Source organism: Vombatus ursinus, unplaced genomic scaffold, assembly GCF_900497805.2.
Source record: "Vombatus ursinus unplaced genomic scaffold, bare-nosed wombat genome assembly UNPS02014810.1, whole genome shotgun sequence".
NCBI classification, from domain to species: domain Eukaryota; kingdom Metazoa; phylum Chordata; class Mammalia; order Diprotodontia; family Vombatidae; genus Vombatus; species Vombatus ursinus.
In genome coordinates, this window is record NW_020954588.1 from 14,405,393 (window position 1) to 14,421,350 (window position 15,958).

The 15,958-nt window shown below is 41.0% G+C and overlaps 1 pseudogene; it reads left to right on the forward strand.

Annotated features, from left to right (window-relative positions):
* Window positions 1-7,768: 7,768 nt before the first annotated feature.
* LOC114053170 lies at window positions 7,769-13,486 on the forward strand (annotated as a pseudogene).
* The last annotated feature ends 2,472 nt before the right edge of the window (window positions 13,487-15,958 follow it).

Consider the following 15,958-nt stretch of genomic DNA (forward strand, 5'->3'; position numbering starts at 1 on the left):
TATCTATCTATCTATCTATCTATCTATCTATCTATCTATCTATCTACACACACATACACACATACACACATATTTAGTCTTCAGTATATCCCTGTGAAATAAGAACAAACAGGAATTCATTCACCACCTTGATTAGCTTGAAGTGGAGGCAGGAAGAAATGAAATGACCTACTAGCTTAAGGGGACAGCTAGGTGGTGCAGAGAATAGAGTGCTGGACTTGGAGTCAGGATGACTTGAGTTCAAATACTGTCTCAGACGCTTACTAGCGAGGTGGTTCTGGCCTCAGTTTCCTTGACTGTAAAATGGAAATAATAATACCACACAGTTTACAGGGTTGTTGTGAGCATTAAATGTGATAACATTTGTAAAGCACTCTGTAGACCTTCAGAAGTTATCTAGATGCTACCTGTTACCGACTTGGCCAAGGTTATCTAGTGATGAGAGGAAGATAGGGGCAAGGAACTGCAGGACCATGTTAAGGTGGAGAGACAACTGCCTTTGGGAATCAGACTGTCTGGACTGAAGACTCTTCCTCTGATGCTTGTTACCTGTGTGTTCTTGGACAACTCACTGACCTTCCCTGGGCCTCATTTTCTTAATTTGTACAAATAAAGGGGTTGAACAGGACAGACCCTGATAACCCATCAGCATTAAATCAATGATCCCCTAATTTCACCCCCAGGCTACTGTGATGCTGTTTACCCCACACAGACTCCTTATAATCCAAACCCAGGTCTGGTCAGGTACAGCATCACAACAAAGCTTCATGCCATTGGTTCAGGGGACTTTCTTCCTTTAGCCCTATTCAGTGTGTGCCTCTTAAGCAGAGCCCCTATGAAAAAGGACTTGGCTTTCTGACTTTTTCCTGACCCTATTGTTCCCAAATAAACCCACAATCCTTCTTTAGGCCTTCTTAAGAATTTTTACTGCTAGTAGCTAAGGAAACAGACAAGGATTGAAAATCACATATCAAAAGGGAAAGTTCCAGAGGTAAAGACATTTTAACAGTCAATCATTGATTTTAATGAAGTATAAATGCAGCTCAGCCTGAACTGCTTTAGCCCATTTCTGTTTTGTCTCAGGAGTCAACTCCACTCTAACTTTCTCTCTTTCAGCTTCCAGGATAGACTTCATGCCTCCTCCCTGTCTTTCCCTTCAGGGATCATAAGGAAGTTTCTTCCTTTTTCACTTTATGCTTTAGTCTCCAAGAATGGATCTCAAGGCAAAAAAATAGTATCAAAAAGTACCTCCCTGGGCCTTCATTTATGTCTCGGAGGATACTATCAGCCCTCCATCTCAATGTCTTCCAACTTACAGTGGCAAAGTGAATGATGTCTAAGAAAAATATGTCACACCTTTAAAATATATATTTCAATATTAATATATAATATTAAATAATATATAATATTGAATATATATAAATATTTCCCAATTACATATAAAAATTTAACATTCATTTTAACAATTTTGAATCTCTCACTCCTTTTCATTTGTCCCCATTCCTTGAGAAGGCAAGTAATATGATATCGATTATACATATGAAGTTTTGTGAAACATGCTTCCATATTGACCATGCTGCAAAAGAAAACACACACAACAAGAAAAATCAAGAAAGTAAAAAACTTTGCTTCAATCTTCCCTCAGAGATCGTCAGTCCTCTCTGGAGGTGGCTGGAGTTTTTGGAATTGTACGGAATCGTATTGATCAGAGTAGCTAAGCCTTTCACAGGCTTATTATATACATACCTTTCAAAGGCAGTTGTTTAATTTTGGCATGGCTGAAATCATAAAAGCATAGATACCAGAAGTAACAGGAGAACATTTGTTTCCTTCTCTCCTCTAAATCTCAATCCTGCTTTCTGACTTCTTGCATCTCCGACCCAAACTTCTCACTAGTTGGAATAGAAATGGGCGACCTGAGAATATAAATTACATGAGGGTAGAACTGTCTATTTGACAAGGATTACTGGAAAAATAGAAAAGTGATTTGGCAGAAATTAAGTTTAGAGCTGCATTTTATATCGTGTACTACAATAAACTCATATTGATATTCGACCCCAATATTAGATCACACCACAAAAAATGGAGAAGAAACATGGAACATTCTGAAATATGATGCTCTACCATGCTTTCTGCTTCTAAAGTACTTACCCAGACTGTGACATAGCTTTAATACAGATATAAAAGGCTTGGGGGTTCAGAAGCGTCCTGGAATCAAATCATACTCACCTACATTTATGCTAAAAAGACAATAAAAATGCTTTACCTTTATGTAGCAGATTTTCACTCCATAAAGTCTTGTCCCATACATTAATTACTCCAGGTGACTTTCCTCTCCTGAAAACTCTATGAGTTACGTAGAATGGATATTTGGATTGTAGGACTACAGATTTAAAGCTGGAGGCCATCAGAAGCCATCAATCTAACTGTTGAAAGTTCTTTTCAATGTCTTGGGTGAAGATATAGATGACATGCTCCTCACATTTTCAGATAACATAACTCGGAGGAACAGCTAACACAACGGATGATAGACTCAGGCTCCATAAAGATCTTGATAGACTCAAGTATTGGACTGACTCAAAAAAGGTGAAATTCAACAGGAATAAATGTAAAGTCTTGTACTCAGATACAAAAAATCAGTTCCACAAATTTAAGGTGGAGGAGGCATGGATAGATATCAGTTGTTCTGAAGAGAATCTGGGGATGTTAGTGGACTGCAGCTCAATGTGAGTCAGCAGCAGCATGACGGGATAGCCGAAAAAGCTAACACCACATTGGGCTGCCTCCAAGAATGAATAGGTCATAGTCCTGGTGTATTCTGTCCTCATCTGGAGTAGGATATTCAGTTCTGGGGCGACCCAAGATGTTGGTAGGTTGAAAAATGTCCAGAGGTGGGCAACCAGAATGATGACTTTCTTTCAGTCTATGTTATGTGAGGGTCGGATGATGGAGCTGGGCTTATTTAGTCTGGGAAAGAGAAGATGGGAGGGGAAGCCTGAGTTCTAGGTCCCTCTCTTCCCTCTACTTAACAGTGTAGCCTTGGGTCAATCTCTTAGCTTCTCTGAAAGAGGAAGGTCTCTAAAGTCTGTCCTAGCTCTAAAACATTCCATCCTGTTCCTTCTACTGCAACACAGGCCTAGAATGTAAACATTTGCTCAAGGTATGATTGTCATAATATTTTTGATGAGGAATTCCTATTTTATGTGTGAAAAAAAAATAAGGACAGACATGCTGGATTGACTTACCTGGTATAACAGTGGTAAAATGGAGGATTGGACCCAATCCTTGTATTTCCATTACCCTGTCTTTGTTCTTATGTGTGCAGACACACATGCACACTGCTGCCAGCTAATGGCACAGTGGATATAGTGTTGGGCCTGGAATCAGGAAGACCTGAGCTCAAATCTGACACTTATTAGCTGTGTGACCCTGGGCAAATCACTTAACCTCTGTTTGCCTCAGTTTCCTCATCTGTAAAATGGGGATAATAATAGTACCACTTCCCAAATGATCAAATGAGATAATTATAAAAATTATAAAGAAAGTAATTATAAATCACATAGTAAGCAATATGTAAATGTTAGCTATTATTATTATTATCTCCCATTTCCCAAGACTATTCTGGGGGCAAAATTATATAGAAAGCGCTTTGATAAATCAAAGGTAGGAATTATTATGCATAAAATTAAAAAATATATACTTTATTTAAACAATCATTTTTTAAAATACTGAGGTCCAAATTCTCTCCCTCCCTTCAGCTCCTTCCCCGCTCATTTGAGAAGTCAAGCAATATGATAACATTTATACTTGTGAAGTCATGCAAAGCATATTTACAAATTAGCCATGTTGGAAAAAAAAGAAGTAAGAAAAATAAAGTGAAAAAAGTATATGATGGTAATTTAAAAAAAAAAGCATCAATTCTATTTGAGAGTTCACAGTATCATAGACCTAGAAATGGAAGGGATCCGAGATTTTGAGCTGGAAAGAGCGTTGAAGATCATTGAGTGCAATGGTTGGAGAAATTGAAGCCCGGAGAAAGTAGGTGGTAGAAGCGGGATCTGAACCCAGATCTTTGAACACCAAATTCTGCATTTATTTTACTATACCACACTCCTTGGAAGAGGGGCAGCTAGGTGGCACAGTGGATAGATAGAGTACAAGGCCTGGAATCAAGAAGGCCTAAGTTCATATCTGGCCTCAGACACTCACTAAGCTGTGTGACCTTGGGCAAATCACTTAACCCTTTCTGCCTCAGTTTCCTCATCTGTAAAATAAGCTGCAGAAGAAAATGGCAAACCACTCCAGCATCTCTGCCAAGAAAACCCCAAATGGTATCACAAAGAGTTAGACACAACTGAAAATGATTCCACACCACACTCCTTAGAGGCCATCCTGATTAATCGTAAGATCAAAGGTATCAGAGATTTAGAGTTGGAAGGAAATCAGAGGTCACCTAGCCCAAACACTTCATTTACATATTGAGGAAACTGAGGCTCAGATGAAATGATTTGTCCAAGGGAGGGCTAGGATTCACTCACATCCAGGTTCCCTGACTCCAGAGCCATTCCGTGGATGTCCCTCTTTTCTTCTCGATCACATATTTCCACCTAAAAGTGATGTATTGTATCTAGTTACAGTTTCAGTTTAATTGAATTAGAATGGGTTGTATTTTCATCATCTTAAAATGGTTTCCTGATGGCCCCTGGGCATCTTATAGCCTCTTGATCAGGAGTGTTGCTAAACCAGCTGGGGAAAGCAGTCCTCAAGTTTCAGAGAGGTGTCTTGTGGGCTCCCTCTGGTGGATGTGGCTTTTCAACATGTTTTCTGGTCATGAATCTGCAGATTTGGGAGGTTGCTCATTTTTGCCAGAGACGTTTCCAGAAACAGCAGTGCAGACATTTGAGGTAACTAGGAGAGCCTGGAGACCCACAAGTTAATCCTTTAATGGTTTCAGCTTCCTCTGCCACCAAACCCTTCAGCAGAGCCGTTGACAAAAAGCAAAACAGTCTAATTGGAGTTTCATGCCCTTTAGAGAGAAATTTTTTTCCCCTGGGGCTCACCCAAGATATTCCAGCCCATGTGGTCTTCTCTCCCAGACTCAGCACACACCTCTTAGTGATGACTTTGAAGGTATTTCAGGAGCAATGAATGAATGAAGGACTTGGAAAATTGGGTCTGGGAAAAGGACAGAGAATCAGGACAGGAGTCTAGGCCCTTCTCCGTAGGCCAGCCCTCAAGATAGCTATCCACACCCGGGGAACATCCGTCCAGGAGAAAGTGTGATTATGGATCATAGGATAAAGGATCATGGATCTTTCTCCGTGTTTCTCCCATCAAAGGCAGCCCACTTGTTCACAATCCCCTGCTGCCCTCTAGCCCACCACCCATTAAAGCTGACTTTTCCTTTAGCTTATCTTTATAGGACCAGACTATTCATGCATTTTCACCAGTGGCCTTCTGGAGACAATGCCTCCCTTCCCATTTTTGCTAACTAAGCCCAATGAGTGATTGATGATGGGAATACCATGCTACCAGCGACATGGGAGGACAGTTTGGAAGCTATATGGAGCAGCTGAAGTCTTGGCATATCTCGGAGATCATACAGTGAGAGTGATAGGAAGGAGCAGGGAAAGGAGAACATTGTCTTTCCTGCTATTCGTAAGCTCATGAGATTTGAGATCATCTAGTCCATTACAATGCCCTCATTTGACAGATGAGGAAAAAGAAGGCCCAGGAAAAGTGGCTTGTCCAAAGTTACACAGGTAGGAAGTGTCAAAGCCAGGGTTTGAATCCAGTTTCCAAATTCAGTATTGTTCCTACTTGCTCTGCCCAGGCCCCATCTCTAGGAGCTGTTTTTACTAGAATATTTCATAAATGCGGGAAGCAAACTTAAGTCTAAACTGGGAAGGTGGTTTAAAGGAGGGAGCTGGAAAGGTCCTTGACCTTTTTTGTCATCTTATGACTACCTGTCTGGGAAGGTCCCCTGTGAAGTCTCCATAATTCCCATGAATATGTTTACTTCTCTTCCTATGTCTACTGACAATCCTGTCTTAGATGATTTGTGGGTTCCAATTTGGAGCCCGTTGATAAATAGCACAAATGGAGTCACTTTCCTCCAGTAAGTGGCCATTTTCTTCCAAGGAATCCTGACTACATCTGCATTTGTTTGCCGGTCTTTTACCTCCCCCGGAATGACTTGGGGGCCGGCAGGCCTGCAGTGATGGTTGGCTTGTGCTGGCCTCTGTTTCCTGTTCTCAACCAGCGAGCAGAGGAAATCCGCAGGACTGGTGCCTGCTACCAGGGGATGTGTTGACTCCAAAGGAAATGCTCCACCTAAAATAATTCTGGTCTGCAGCCTCTGAGTCATTTTGGAGTCAGGGTTGGAGAGCAGATGGATAACTAATTAACCCCAAAGGACATGTGTGTGTGTGTGTGTGTGTGTGTGTGTGTGTGTGTAGGGAAAAAGTAGGGACAAAGAATATAATAATAAAAATATCTGACATTTATCTTGTATTTGAAGACTTGAAAAATGATTTTTCCACTTTTGAGCACAAAGACCGCTCAGGAGGGCCTACAAGTGTTTTTATCTCCATTTTACAAATGAAGAAACTGAGGCCCAGGAACTATAAGCAGCTGGCCCAATGTCATACAACTAGTAAGTCTCAGAGACAGGACTGGAACCTAGGTCTTCCTTCTTCCAAGGTTCACCTTCTATCCACTATGCCACATTATCTCTATGAAGGTGTCTTAAAATGAAAAATTTAAAGATGAAAGTTTGGTATCAGGGCCTCACTATCCTGATAGCTTTTATTTGGAGAGAAATTCCAGCTTGAGAGTTCAAAATATGCCAGGTGAAGATTCTCCCATTGTTAGAAGATATGTTGGGAACTTAGGATATACACACATGTGTGTAGCAACATATATGAGTTCATATATACATATATATACACATAGGAAATATACATGCGCTTATATAAGATATATATTATAAACACACATAGGAAATATATATGAGCATAATAGGGTAGATACATGAGTATACACATTATATATGCATATAATATGCACATATATGAGCTTACATAAGATATATATATAAGCACTTACATAGCATTATATATATATACACACATATCCTACATAAGCTTCCAACATACCTTTTAACAATGAGAAACGTTACCTGACATATGTATATGCACATATATGGCACCTGTATTGTAGGCACATATTTATATTATATGCATATATTATATATTTATCTAATATCTATGCATGTCTAGATATCTATATATTTTATGCATTGTGTCCATAACATATATATGATTATATATAATTAAATATGTGGGTGTTATGTGTAGTATATATGTGCATATGCATAAATAATCCTATGCAAGATCTCAACATCATATATAAAATGCATATGTTTATATATATACATACACACTTATATAAGTTTACATTCTATAAAGATATTTATAAGGTGAGGAAGCCAGGTGTAGTACTTGAGACTGGCTTGAGAGTCAAAAAGACCTGAAGGCAAGACTTGTCTCAGACATATCGGTTATGTGACCTTTCTCAGGGCTTCCAGGAAACTAAGATGTAAGCAGGTATTCATTAGCAATGGCAAAGGGAGTTCCCTCAGCAGGGAATTTTTGGCCAGGACCAAAAATTAAATAAATATTGGGAGTTCTGTGGAATTTGCTTCCTAGTCAAAGACTGATCATTTGGGAACGTATTCAGATTACATGCGTTCTTTGGTTTAAGGAAGATGAGGAGAGTAGCAGAGAACCAGGTGAGTAAACACAATGGGAAGTGAGGGTGCTTGTGGGGTGTCCGCCCAGGATGTGAGCCTCTGACCTGCTTTAACCCTCCTTGAATTCTACATTCCACAAGGCTCTTGTCAGCTTGCCAGCCAAGAATAGGGGAAGGAGTCCCTGATCTCAGCCCAAAGCCTTCCCCTCACAGGCTGGACAAATCCTATGTTTGCTTGGCCCTGCCAGATCCAGCTCACAAGTCACTTAGATTTTACTCAAGGAGCTAGATCCTGAATTGAAGTCTTTAGGTGATGCTATATTTAGAAATGTGAAGACCTGGGATGTAGTTGAGTCAGGAGAGAGTGATCCTGGGACACCACAAGGCCATCAGATTTAGAGAGGGGAAAATGGGTGGGAGCAGGGCAGGAGATGGACGAACTCACCTGAGGTGGAACCAATGGGAAAAAGAGTTTATCACTGAACTAATTATTTTTGTTAACCAGATACTAAGCTCATTTTTCTGCTCACTGCAGAAGTGCACAGAGCCTAGCACAAAGTAGGTGCTTAATAAATATTGGTTGATTGATTAAAAAAAAAGTTCTGTCAGCGCCTCATAAATTTTGGCACCTTGGGACAGAGGTCAGCATTTTATAGCAACACCTCTGCCCGCAGAATCATCCCAAAAGAGTGTGGAACTCTGGGCCTTTCCTCAGGGGAATTGGGGGAGTCACAGAAAATCATATTGCGTATCTCCCTCTCTCCCCCAATATTTTTAATCAAGTGAAACCCAATTAAAAGTGACCTCAAGAGCATCCTTGAAGGGGAAACTCACAAAAGGATGGTAGGTAGCCCAGGTACTACTATGTGCCTAGGTGATGGTGGGAGATATGTGGTAGAATGAAAAGAGTGTTAGACTGAGATTCAAAAGACCTGAATTCTAATCCTGACTCTTAGACAAGCCTCCTCACCTCTCCAGGTCCTCACTGATTTAGTGAGAGGATGGGACTAAATAACCTCTTCCAGTTCTAAATCCTGCGGTCTCAGAGCACAAGGACCCTGCCCGGTGAATTGTGGTGTGTCTACCAGGGTGCACAGATAGAGATGCATTAACACACGGCTTTGTGACATTGTCAGGGATGTCCTGGCTCCGTAGCTAAAACTCATGGATGAGAGTTGGGAGGGATCATGAAATCCAACTCCCTTGTTTTATAAAAGAGGAAGCTGAGATCCAGACGGGTGAAGGGTTCCAACTCAAATCATCTAGGTAATGTGTGCGATAGCCAGGATGGGAACTCAATTTCTCTAACTCTAAGCCTAGAATTCAAATTTTCAATTAATTTTTTTAAAAAATTGATAGTTTTCGGGGCAGCTAGGTGGCTCATTGGATAGAGCACTGGCCTTGAAGTCAGGAGGATCTGAGTTCAAATCCAGCCTCAGACCAAACACTTGACACTTACTAGCTGTGTGACCCTGGGCAAGTCACTTAACCCCAATTGCCTAAAAAAAATTTTTTTTTAAAAATTGATAGTTTTCATATAGAAACCTAGAATACTTGAGTTGGAAAAGGTCCCAGGGGATCCTCAAATGCAACCCCTTATTTCTTAGAGGGAACTGAGGCTTAGAGAGAAGTTGTTTTATCCAATGCTATTCAGCTAATGGCAAAACTGAGACTGGCACCCAAGCCTGGCTGGACCTAGCCCTCTTTCTGCTGCATCTCTACCTTTCATCTCAACCCTATAGGGTCTAATGGAGGTACTCAGAGAATTGAACTAATGGATGGCCTAAAAGAGAACCAGGAAAATTTTTCTGGTCGGCCAGTTAAGCAATGTCATCCTCTTCCACAGAGAGGTAATGTTCACTGCAGATAGAGGGGCCATCCCCAGTCATCTTGACTTTTATCTTGCCCATTGGACTCCAATGACTCTGGAGGAGAGAGTGAGACTGGTGACTTTGTATGGCTCTGCCTTGCTGAAATCCAATTGATGCACAAGTAAAGACATCAACCTCATGATGTCATGGATCCTCTTCAAGAAAGAAGGATGAGCAACAATAGTGGACAGAGTGCTTGATTTGGAACTAGGCAGATACAGGTTTGAATCCTGCCTCTGATATTTATAAGCCCTGTGACCACAGACAAATTAACATGGTCTCTCTGAGTTTTAATCTCCTCATTTGGAAAATGATAGACTGAATGGCCTCTAAGGTATTTTGCAATTCTAAATCCATGACCCTATGAGACGCCACCATATTCCAGACCAAGTTTGTATCTGAAGATGGCCAATAGCCCCTGGTAACACTTCCTTTACTATTCTAAGTGACCCATTCCCTACTCCATACATGCAGTTTTCTCATGCTGCCCCATCCAGGTCTGCCTTCTTGGTTTTACTTGTATAGGGTTGATTAGGGACATCAGTTCCAGGATCAAATTAATGATTTAAAACCTTTGCTTGGGACTCTGGGGACTCCAGTGGAGTCTGTGGACATGCCCACTGAGAAGATTTGGGGGCATGTGTTGGGATATACCGATTGTTGTTGAAGATGAGGGCATCTCCTTAAATCTCATCAGTTGGGGATGAGATGATTGGGTTGCCCAGTTGGAGCTCAAAGCCATGGTTTTGTGTCCCTTTGGCCTATGCAGAGAGGCAGGGAGTATCCATTGCAAAGTTGGCCTTTTTTTCCTTTTAAGAGAACTCCAGAAAGAACATAGATCAGAGATCTGAGAGTGCACAACTGTCTAGGAGAAAAGTTTTTAGTCTGGGGTCCTTATACTTCAAGGAGTCTGTGAATTTGGATGGAAAAGCAAAATACAGCTTTATTTTCACTAATCTCTTAACTGAAATTTAGCATTTCCTTCAATTGTCCTTTATCAGACCGCCAAAGGGGCCCATATTCCAAAAAGCTTAAGAATGCAACTGACCAATTATCTCAATCCTTTTGGGGGCATATTTTGGTTCCAAAGATGGCAGAAACTGGGAGCAGTAAGAGAAGAACCTGGACCCTAGCCCCCTGGATAGAGAAGGGGGCATTTCCAGGACACCATTGACTTTCTGGAGAGTTCAGGATCTCAGATTTCTAGAGACGGGGAGATACTGGGTAGCACCCACCTGAAGATTGCCTTTTTAACAACCTCAAATTTGAGAGTTCTAGGACTTGACTTTCAGTAAGAAAAAGGGGAGTGCCTGGATAATGACAGCTTCTTGGGGAGAAAAGGGTTAAATATATTACACAATCCACCTCTCCCCACACACACACACAGCTGGAGGAATAGGGGTGAAGTATGTGTGAGAGGGTAAAATCTTACTTAACCCACTCCCACCGTGCTTCATAGCCATCTATGAGGAAACCAGAGTCCACTCAGTGCTAGCATCTTGCCATCGGCTCTCAGATGGCATATATATCACCTCTTCATCTTGTTTCTTCGAAGCGATACTGCTACCTCTATTGGAAAACTCATGACAACCAATTACTCTACAGCACCATTCACAATCCCTGTGAATCATCAGATTGAAACCATTTTGTCTGGCCACCACTCCCTTACATGTTGATTGTTTCTGGGATAATATAAGTCCTTTATATTATTTTTCTGCATTTTCAGGAGAGTGAAACAAAAGCTCTCTTTTACCTGGTATTGACTGCTACTTTGAGTGCTTGCTTAGAAGCTGGGGCCCCTTTTACCCATATCTATGGAGCCCTATAGGTGAACTACATTTGAGCTGTATTCTGAGATTCCCAGAGAAAATTCTGAGTGGGATCAAAGAAATATGATTTTGAGTGGAAAGCATTAAGATTAAAATCTGGTATTATAGTTCAGACCTAGTGTTACTAGGCCGTGGGATTTATATACTCCATTCTCAAGATCTCATCAAAATATTCCAGTCATGAGTTTCATTCCCTTAGGGCCCTGTTTTCTCTTAAAGAAATAGCAAAATAATCTGAATTAAAATACTAAAAGTTAATGCTTCATCCCTTCTAATTAACTCTGCATTCTAGAGGACCTTTCTGGAGGTAGTGACTTTATCGGTGACTTTGCATAAAGACTTAGATGGCACTTTTTTCAAATTTGCAGATGGCATGAAGCTGCAAGTGATAGTTAACATACTAGAAGAAAAAGGCAGGATTCAAGGTCTTGGAAGGCTAGATTCTAGAGAAGTCAGACACAGGGCTTAAAGGTTGCATGCAGCCCACAGCATTCCCAAGTTAAAATGTAATTTTATTTAAATTAAAATGTAATTTTAAATGTTGGGAATATTTAACAAAAAATACAATAAAACACAGGTAATACTAAAATTTAAAACTAAGTCAATATACGGCCCGCGGGGATCTCTATGGATGGTCTGATGGTCCTTATTTTTATTCCAGTTTGACGCTGTCGGGATGGAATATTAGGCTGGGATTAAATTAACCACCAGGGGGTGCTCGATAGTTTCCTTACCTTGTTGAACATCAGGCCAACAACACTGGAATTCCTATGCTTTCTCGGGCTGTTATGAGCTCTACCCAACACCAGAGGGCACTTAGGGTAAGTGGCAACCTCTGTTAGAAAGACTAAACATTTGGCATAGAATGCATTAAGGAAGGAGAGACGGTGTCCTGGGGGGTTCATGGATAATGGCCACCAGCATCTGGATTGGGTGACAAAACCAAACTTATTTAAACCACCATTATAAAGCCCGTCCGCTCGTGATTCTTTTCAAACCTGGGAAACACCAAGCCAGCCTGTGAGCACGCCTCCAGCTGAGGAGTTCCACATCCCAGCTAAGACGCTGAGGCGCAGACCTTTCAAATATCTTCTCCCACTGGGAGCTGAGAAGTATTCCTAACGCCGTTTTACTCACGACTTCCCGGAAGGTCAGTTACCAGTCAGTCAATCAGCCGAGGAAATCTGAGACCCAGGACATCGATTCTTCCTCCTCCAATTGCTTTTCATTGACCTACTACCTTGTTGCCGCCTGGTTCAGTGGAAAGAATACTCATTTTGGAGTCAGAGAGCACAGGTTCAGACACCCACGTCTACCTGTGTAATCTCGTACAAATCATGAAACTTCCTTGGGTCTGCTGCCTCATCTGTAGGATGTCGGACTAGATGACCTCCAAACTGTCTTCTGGCTCTGGACCTATGATCTTCCATCCTCACATCCTGCTCTTCAGCTGTATTCCAGTGTGACTGGGTTCCATGTAGAGATCTTTCCTGATTGCTCTCATCCCTTCTTCATCACTAGTAGAGTGGGCTTTCCAACTGCGCGGCTCTCGCGAGGATCCGACCTCTGTCTACTGGCCTTGAGCCTGTCGTTTCGTCGTCCACTCTCACTTTGGTCATGACTGCATGCTGGGCTCCTACTACAAAGTGGTGGCGGCTTGAGCGCCCCAGAAGGCTCCGGGTCACTCCAGCTTCGCCGACGGCTCTCCGCCTGAGTCTCGGAAAGTTGAGAGTAAGTATGCAGGTGGGAACCCAGTAGGTGTACCGCCAACACCCACATGGCAAAAAGGAATTGGAGAATTCTTTGGGATGTCATCTAAATACTCAGAAAAAGAGAATCAAATTCCTGATGAAGAAGAGGCAGGGAATAGTGGCCTGGGAAAACTTAAAAGAAAATCTCATCCTTTGCAACCTGATCCCACAGAAGATGAAGGATGTCCAGATGAAAAATAGAACATTACACCTCAGCTGCCATTCTTCCCACTAAATTTTTTCACACACACACAAACACACACACACATGCACACGCACACACACGTACACACAAACATACACATCACTGTCCCATTTGGAAACACTGGCTCCCTCTCCAGATGAAGTTTGGTGGGCATGCCTTCTTTCTTTCCCTCTCTTCTTCCTTCTTGTCATCCTCCAGGCACATTCTCACATTATTAATTACAGCAAGGAAGTGGTGGAGATTTCCAGAATGATCACCTTGTAAAACATAGTAGAGAGAAAAACTTGAGAAAAAATGATTGATATAGGAGTCTCCGCAACACTATTAGCACCATGTCACCTGAAAACACCTAGCATATAGGGAATCCCTAGAGATGTCAAACATCTTTGGTGAGAACATTTCTCCCTGTTTTAGGACTCACTTGGTATTAATAATCAGAGGGTCATCAAGCTATGTCACCTCTGTTGTTACATTTGTCAAGGAATCATGAATGATTCTGACATATACGTGGAAGATGTCTTGTTAGAGAAGAACCTTTAAGGTGACATTTTGAGGGAAGAAACAATGAACTGACAGAGATCTTGTATTCTCTGCAGTAATCAAATTGATACCATCATTCCAGGAAAGGACGTCTCAACCCATTAACTTTTGACTTCATTCATCTTGTCTGTGACTCTAAAGTCCCAAACACCACTCCCTGGCCATCATTCCCTTATATCTGTTGTCTGCTCTTATTAGAAATGCAAATTTCTTGAGAGCAACAGCTGTCTTTCTGTGTGTATATATGTGTGTGTATATATATATATATGTGTGTGTGTATATATATATATATATGTCCCCAGTGCTAAGTACTGGGGTATAATAAGGTCTTAATAAATTCTTTTACATTTATTCATTCATCTATTCATTATAGTCAATTGTGGTAACTTCAATGATTCCTGCTATGTAAATCATTCCCAAATCATATATTTGGCCTGAGTCTGTCCTCCAGACTCCAGGCTTTTCTTTCAAGGCTCAGGATACCACTAACCTATAAATAGCCTTTCTGAATTCTCCCCCTTCAACTCCTCCCTCTACACACATACTTCTTCTACCTGAAAGTGTTCTTCTACCTCTTCCGATTTTCTTAGGGCACTTTGAATCTTTCCTTTGCCCTGGTCACTCCATATCCTGTATCTTGTATTCTCCTCAGTTGTGTAACTATCCTATCTTTCTTAGTAAAATGTATGTTCCTTGGGGATAGAATTTTTTTTCATTTTTATCTTTGTACTCTCAATGTCTGGCACAAAGTAGGACGTTAACTAAATCTTAATTGAACTGAATGAGGAAATGGAGTCTGAGAGAGGGAAAGTGACTTTCACACAAGGCATACAAAATTAGTGACAGAAGTAGAACAAAACCCAATTCAATAAACATTTATTAAATACTTACTCTGTACAAGGCTTAGTCTCCTCTCCTGCAAAATGAGGATAAAAATACCTATGCTGCCACCTGAGAAGGTTGCTGGGAGCAAAGTACTCTGTAATAATAACAGCTCACATTTCTTTGGAACTTTAGGAGGGTAAGGGGAATAAGCACTTATTAAGTACCTACTATGTACCAGGCACTTTGCTAAGCATTTTACAAATATTATATCATTTGATCCTCACAACAACCTTCAGAAGTAGGTGCTGTTATTATCCTCATTTTATAGTTCAGGAAACAGGCAAATAGAAGTGAAGTAGCTTGCCCAGTGTAAGATAACCAGTAAGTGTGTGGTGGCTAGGTGGTGCCGGGGATGGAACTCAGGAAGACCTGAGTTCAAATCCAGCATCAGACACTTACTGGCTGTGTGATCCTAGGCAAGCATCTTTCACCTCTGTGTGCCTCAGTTTCCTCATCTATAAAATAGAGATTATTGTTACAGCACCTCCTTCTCAGGGTTGTTGTGAGGATCAAATGAGATAATATTCGTAAGGCACTTAGAACATAGTAGGTGCTTAATAAATTCTTGTTTCCTTCCCTTCTCCTGCATCCCAATCCCCATTTATAACACCACCCTCTGTTGTAGGTGATTGTCTTAGTTATTCTCCTTGTGCCTCAGATCTTATGGGTATCTATCAGATTTAAAGTCTTGCTTTGGGTCCCTGCTCCATTAGGATAAAATCACTAACAGTAGCTGTTTAAAGCATATTACATTAGGTTACTGTCCTCTAACAGAGAGATGATTTTTTTCCCCTAATACATGGAAAGAGGAGAGGCTGTTAATTCAGAGATATCCTATCCAATCCATCCTTTCCACAGCTGACAAATATTGTCAAATCATGGACCTGATCACGTTACTCTCCTACTCAAAAATTTTAAATGACTCCCTATTGCCCTAGAATAAAATTCAATTTTCAGCCTAGCAAGCAAAGCTTTTCTTAAGCTGTCTCTCATCTCCTTTGTCTGATACTTCCCTTATATTATTCTTTACAAATTCTGTTTTCCAACCATACTGGCGTATTAGTTTGGTCCTCAAATATGTCATGCCACCTGCAGTCACTTTATGTTTGTAAAGACAATTCTTCA